Consider the following 7318-nt stretch of genomic DNA (forward strand, 5'->3'; position numbering starts at 1 on the left):
AAAATTACATTAAGCTACCGCATTTCCTATACTGTGGCTGCTATGAACTTCAAATGAACGTCTCAGTTAAATACAATACTTGTTTCGCTCCTGAGGTTTTTTTCACCCATTCATCGTAGCTGGCATCTTTATTATTAGGGTTTTATGTTGAAAAAATATTTCAGACAGGTGATAGTCGTTATTTCAACGTAATAAAGTTCATAATAATGAGAAAAATGGCATACGGTATGTAGAATGAAAATTGATGGTGCCATTCCATAGCCGTTTCGTCCGGTTAACCTTTTTATGGAGTTCTAAATACCTCATTGGTGTAGTGATTTAGTCATGATCTGGCCGTAGAAGTACCATGTTCGATTTTTACTCAATTAAATAATCAAATAAAAATATTTTTTTTAATAGGACATTTTACGTAGGACTTATGGACGACATATTTTTTTAATAATATTTTCTCTCTACCATCCAGTTCAGTGTACAGATTCAATTGAGAAGAACTAGCAAGAAGGTCAACTAATTTTTTTTTAATAGCCAGTGTATTTACAATATCTAAAACAGCTATTAATATAGACTTGTATAGGTATCCTCTAACTTTAAATGAAAATATGCATGAAAAACTAATTCTATATACATTTGACAATTAAATAATCGTTTAGTGAGTAATAGGCGTTTATAAATATATGTTATTACATTTATGTAAAAAAAAAATATTTTAATTATCAGCCATAAAAAGTCTAAAATAGTCTTTATAGTTTAGACTAGTCTCTGCCGTCCATTTACGAGTATGACGAATGAAATTCCCATCGCCGTAGTTGGTTAGAAATAAAAATTAACACAATTTTCTTCGTATTGGATTTGAACTTGTGATACGGTGATGGTATGCCAGTTCGATTGAGCCGTTCCCAAGGTAAGCATTAACAAACGTACAGACAAAATTTTAAAATAAATTGTTTATGTAATGTATTGTGTATGTACATATGGTTCCTCTAATATTTATTGTACAAACATGGCTCGTATACGATTTCATTGTATGTATCATAGATCTAAAACAAACAAATAAATAAACTGGGACAGAAACGCTGAAAATATCACCATTGAAAAGTATTCAGAAAATTTCAACCAAGTATGAACATGTATAACTGGTGTGGTGCAATGCTTTGAACAATCAAAATCAAAACTTTACCATTCTCATTTTTATGCGGACATAAAATTAATGGAATAGCCCATTTTTTTTTATAACTATTTGAGTAACACTCTCCAGCTTTTTTTATCAGGTACAAAGATCTGTGACACTGCGAACAGCATAGATCTATTGTGCTCGCCCTTTTTCAGAGTTCGCTTCCTATACTCTAGAGTACCTACCCGTCAGGGACAAGAATTGAAGAATATTCTTAGGAGCGATACTTTTTATTTCATCAGGATATAGTGTATACTTTTCAAAGGAGATATTTTGTTTATTCATGAGTGGGCTACAACCACATAGGATGTATAGTGCGTTTCCTTTTTGGTTTTGCAAAAAATCTTTAGGTACTTGCATCTCCAGATTCGCATGGTTGAAAACATAGCTATTCTTCTATAGTTCACATTAGAATTATTATATAACCTAAAATTTTAAGGAACTCACGAACAAAAAGTGTAATAAAACTTATGATTAAATAAAATCGCGTAACAATCAGTTCATTTGTTTAGGAGCTACGATGCCACATGCAGATTTACAGAGACACAGTTACACTAAAAATTAGAGGTCTAAAAATTAGATGTATCATGTATGGTAACGGTGACCATATTCTATCAGATTATGACAGTCAAAAAGAATATTTAAAAAAAACTAAGTTGAGTCTAATAGACGGTAGGGTTAGTGATAAAAAATATGACGTGAACAATAAAATGAAAGGACCTATGCAAAAAAAATTTTTAAGACCTTGGTGGTCTAACGTTTTAACACATGGTGTTGCTTTCGATAGTCACGGGTTCGATTTCTTCCCTCCAAGAAGGATCTAAATTACAACCTACCGAAGATCTTGCATTGACCTTATACAAATTCGCACCCATCAGAGAATTAACCTTCATCCGCTCCATACGTCCTTCGACTTTGGAGTGCCATCTGCTTTCGCTCCCTATCGTCCGGTGAAGCTGTAAGGTCCAGCTACACCCAACAGCATTAGAGTAGTCCTAAAAAAAAAGTTGGAGTTTTTAGTGAGCAGTAGTCTCACACTACCCTCTTATCTTTGTCATATGGGATTTTGGTTCCCATATGGGAATTTTCCCAAATAAAAAAAAAGGAATTGGCTTCCAGTCGCTCTTTGTCTCTAGTCTCAACGGATTTGGAGTACCCTCTACACTCGCCTCCACTTTCAATCGATGAAGCAATTAACAGCAATAAAAAACAAATCTTGTCTTAATAATATTATTAACACAAAAGTTTGTGAGTATGGATGGATGTTTGTTACTCTTTCACGCAAAAACTACTGAACGGATTATGATGACTTTACAGTAACATAACTTATACATCATAATAACATATAGGCTACAAATTTGCGGGTGAAACTGCAGGCACAACTAGTTAAATTAAAAGTATTAAAAGTAATTACACTGCGTACATTTCCATTACATTTAGTGCATTGTTTTTCAGCTCTTTGTTCTCACAATCAAGCTGTATTTCAAGTTTAATTATTTCAATATCGACTGTTCCGACAACTGTTATTCAATTATAATAACTGTTATTCGATATTTATTATATTCAATGCGGATCTGGTAACGCATTTGATTGTGTATTCAATTTATCTGTTATTTTGCAATGAGTACTGTTATAGTATTCTCGTGAATTACGTTTGCAATATTCGTATGGTTTATATTCGAATATTTTATTATTAAACGTTACTTAATCAACCTAATAGGTATACTCTTACAGAATTAAAAATATTGATTCATTTCAAATGTGTAATATTTTTAGTTTTTTGTGTATATATACTTCATTTTTTACCTATAATTGTTCTGCGTACATTTCCATTACATTTAGTGCATTGTTTTTCAGCTCTTTGTTCTCACAATCAAGCTGTGTAGGTATTTCAAGTTTAATTATTTCAATATCGACTGTTCCGACAACTGTTATTCAATTATAATAACTGTTATTCGATATTTATTATATTCGATGCGGATCTAGTAACGCACTTGATTGTGTATTCAATTTATCTGTTATTTTGCAATGAGTACTGTTTTAGTATTCTCTTGAATTACGTTTGAAATATTGACAAGGTTTATTTTGGAATATTTTATTATTAAACGTTACTTAATCAACCTAATAGGTATACTCTTACAGAATTAAAAATATTGATTCATTTCAAATGTGTAATATTTTTAGTTTTTTGTGTATATATACTTCATTTTTTACCTATTATTGTTCTGCGTACATTTCCATTACATTTAGTGCATTGTTTTTCAGCTCTTTGTTCTGACAACCAAGCTGTGTAGGTATATCAAGTTTAATTATTTCAATATCGACTGTCCCGACAATTGTTATTCAATTATAATAACTGTTATTCGATATTTATTATATTCGATGCGGATCTGGTAACACATTTGATTGTGTATTCAATTTATCTGTTATTTTGCAATGAGTACTGTTTTAGTATTCTCGTGAATTACGTTTGAAATATTGACAAGGTTTATTTTGGAATATTTTTTTATTAGATATTACTTAACCAACTTATTAGGTATATTTTAATAGAATAATTTTGTGAATTTCTTTTTTTCTTATATAGTATTGTTATTTTATATTTATATAGTTACTATTTCATATTAGTATTTTAATTACTCTTTAAACTGTAATTTAATCCCGTACGTAGGAAATCAGTGCGGGAAATTATGTTTCCAGAATTATGCTGAGTTGTGGCCCACATTGACTCTGTTTCATACTGAGTGCAAATTATTGCTTAATTTTTTTATAATATTATGGTCATAAGGCAGTAAATTCTTTTCTATTCTACATTATATTATAATATTTATTACATATTTTCAATTTTAACCACCTTTTTCAAGTAGATAATCGTCACGGCATTTCTACGTTGTTGTGTCTATCACTGTTCTCTCTGTCCACCCTATGTACATAGATCTTCATATATATATATATATGTGTGAATAATATACATATAATAAAGTATGCAACCATAATCCCGAGGACGCTGATAAGTCTATATTGACTTCGTTGACAAATGAAGTGCAGTAAACTGCAAACTAGAAATTAGATGAGAAAAAACAGTGGAAATTAACTATTTCTTGAACGCGGACATAACAGGTTTAAACCAGTCGCAGCCGGACACTAACCGTGTTACTTAATTCAGGAGAAAACAAAAATGTACAGAAAACAAGAAGCCAGAGTTGAGCAAAATAAAAAATACAGTTTCTTTTGTTGGAGTCGGCGAAACATGCCGACGAGTGTGTTTGGTACAAGTCACAGACTTATTGAATATTTGATCAAAGTTATAACTGAAATGAGTGCGTCGAATCTCTTGAGTGTTCAAGTAAATAATTATATCTTTTTTGTCTTGTACATTGATAAAACAAAAAGACGTTCTATTCATCATGAATTTCTTATTTATAATAGTCATAAGAATATTTTTAGAAAAAAGTGTATGAACATATTATAATAATATATATGTAAAATAATCGTTGACGTTATACTTAATTAACTTGACCTGTATTTCTTTGGCTGTCATGACATAGTAAATATGTAATCATTTTTGACGAATGATAATAAAATCGTATCTGCGCTGTCGGGCCATCAAATCAATTATCTAGAAAAAAAAACAGTAGGATTTTTAAAAAGAACCGAGTCAAGGCCAATCTACTATGGTACAGTTCTAGCAATAATCCTAGTATTAACTACTAATACTAATCCAGGGTGGATATGTTAAAACATTTAACGTCGCTGCAGTAAAACTGAATAAAAGATCAATAAGCTAGATATTTATTCGATTCAGGAAAAACTCAATCAAAAATTAAATAGCAAGAGATTTAGTAGCTTTAGGCGTCAAATCAAATCAACAATAATTTATTCATGTAGGATAATTTAGTTGTATTTGTACGACATTTTTTTGTATTAATATTTTCCTCCACCATCCGTAGTTTAGTATATAAATTCAATTTAGAAGAACTGGCAAGAAAGACAATTAAATATCTTTTTTTTTCTAAAAACCATAAAATAGTTTATATCTGATACCACTTTAAAACTCTCTTGAAATTTGTTATTGAAGTTTTAAACATATTGTTTCCATATCATCCCAGTTTTGATTTATTTCCTTTTGCCTATCCGCTTCTGTCTTATACTACACACTAACCCGACAGCAGTAGCAGAAAACTTTGTCTGCCAAGTTGGCGGTGAGTCGTCGAAATAACGATTAGTTTCGTATTGCAATCATCCCGCCACAAACGCAATAAAGGTAACAAGTTAACGACACAGTATTATGTACTTGTCTCTCAAGATTACGGTTGTCTAGTCGACGAGTTATCGACTGCTTATATATAATATTTTTGATAATATACTCTTTTAAGGAGAAGGAGATTGTTAGTAATGAGGACTGATGACCCCATTGAGCAATGTACCATGTCGGGTTGAACTCTACCCGGTTTCCCCTATAAACCATCATCATCACCTGCTTCTTCCTTATCTCATTCATTTGGGGTCAGCGTAATATATTTCCCCTGGAAACCATCGTGATAAATTCCTGGTGAATTTGCCACAGAGGGCTAACTGACCTGATACCATGTTCATCTTATGATCCTCCACTGGTGCCTCGTCAGCTTAAACTGTTTGCGTAGACGGGTGCACCAGAGCATTATCATCCATTGTATATAATCTTTTATCATCTGTAATTTTTTTTTATACTGCGATGGTGGCAACAAACATACGGCCCATTTGATGGTAAATGGTTAGTAGTAGAGCAAGAGCCCACGACTGCCAGACATACATCATTTTAGTAAACGTGAAAGTTCTTGTATGTATGTCCCCAATACAGATCAGGTAAGAACGATCCCCGAACATGAAACCTGGATCGTGGTTCCTTTGGCAGGTACCAGGTAACAAAGGTGTAAAAAATTTCATATCAAATTCGTTATTTTAAGAAACTCCATATTTTCATATGTTGTTCGTAGCATTATTATAACTTGCGCTGCTCATTGCCAGACACTTAGTGTGGTTCCAACCCCCCGCCGGACCCCCCTAAACTATACTATTTTATAAATAAATTTACGTTATTTTAATAAAGCTGAACTTTATATATGTTATTGAGAGAACTATTAAACAGAGTTTCCTAAATTGCCAGACAGTTTTCTTGGTTCCTTATCCTACCAGACTCATTGAAACCGTATATTGGGTAACAACGGTGTATACAATTTCATATCAAATTCGTTATTTTAAGATGCTCCATTTTTTCACATATTGCGCGTAACAGTATTATAACTTGCTCTGCTCGTTGCCAGACCCTTAGTGTGGTTCCAACCCCCCGCCGGATCCCCCTAAATTATACTATTTTATAAATAAACTTACGTCATTTTAATAAAGCTGAACTTTATATATATTATAGAGAGAACTATTAAACTGAGTTTCCTAAATTGCCAGACAGTTTTCTTGGTTCCTTATCCTACCAGACTCATTGAAACCGTATATTGGGTAACAACGGTGTATACAATTTCATATCAAATTCGTTATTTTAAGATGCTCAACTTTTTCACATATTGCTTGTAACAGTATTATATATATATATATAAATTTCAGCTTTATTAAAATGACGTAAGTTTATTTCTAAAATAGTATAGTTTAGGGGGGTCCGGCGGGGGGTTGGAACCACACTAAGGGTCTGGCAACGAGCAGAGCAAGTTACAATACTGTTACGAGCAATATGTGAAAAAATGGAGCATCTTAAAATAACGAATTTGATATGAAATTGTCGTACTGCCCGTCGCTTTGCAGCGGCGGGCGGTGCTCAGGGCGGATTGAGGCCGCCGGGGAGTTGAGGCCCAGGGCAGCCTTGGTCTCCTGGATGCCCTTCTCAATTCGTTCCCCTATCCGGGCCTCTATCATGACCCCGGTCGCCCTCATGATGTCTGCCCTGAGGGTCTCGGTGTCGCTCGGGGCAGGGGCCAGGCCAAAAGCGCTCCCCACTGTCAGTCCCTTTGGAGTCGGGGAAGTAGTCTACGAAGTCCGTGGCCCCGACTTGACCACTTCGGCGAGCTGGCGAACCTGCTCCTGGAGCTGCCGGATTTGGCCTTGGAGCTCCTTATTTTGTTTGCGAAGCTCCTTGGCCTCCGCCTCCATCTTCTGCTGAAC

The sequence above is a fragment of the Achroia grisella genome, unplaced genomic scaffold (genome assembly GCF_030625045.1).
Source record: "Achroia grisella isolate CSIRO2021 unplaced genomic scaffold, CSIRO_AGI_Agris_v1 utg1847, whole genome shotgun sequence".
Taxonomy (NCBI): Eukaryota; Metazoa; Arthropoda; class Insecta; order Lepidoptera; family Pyralidae; genus Achroia; species Achroia grisella.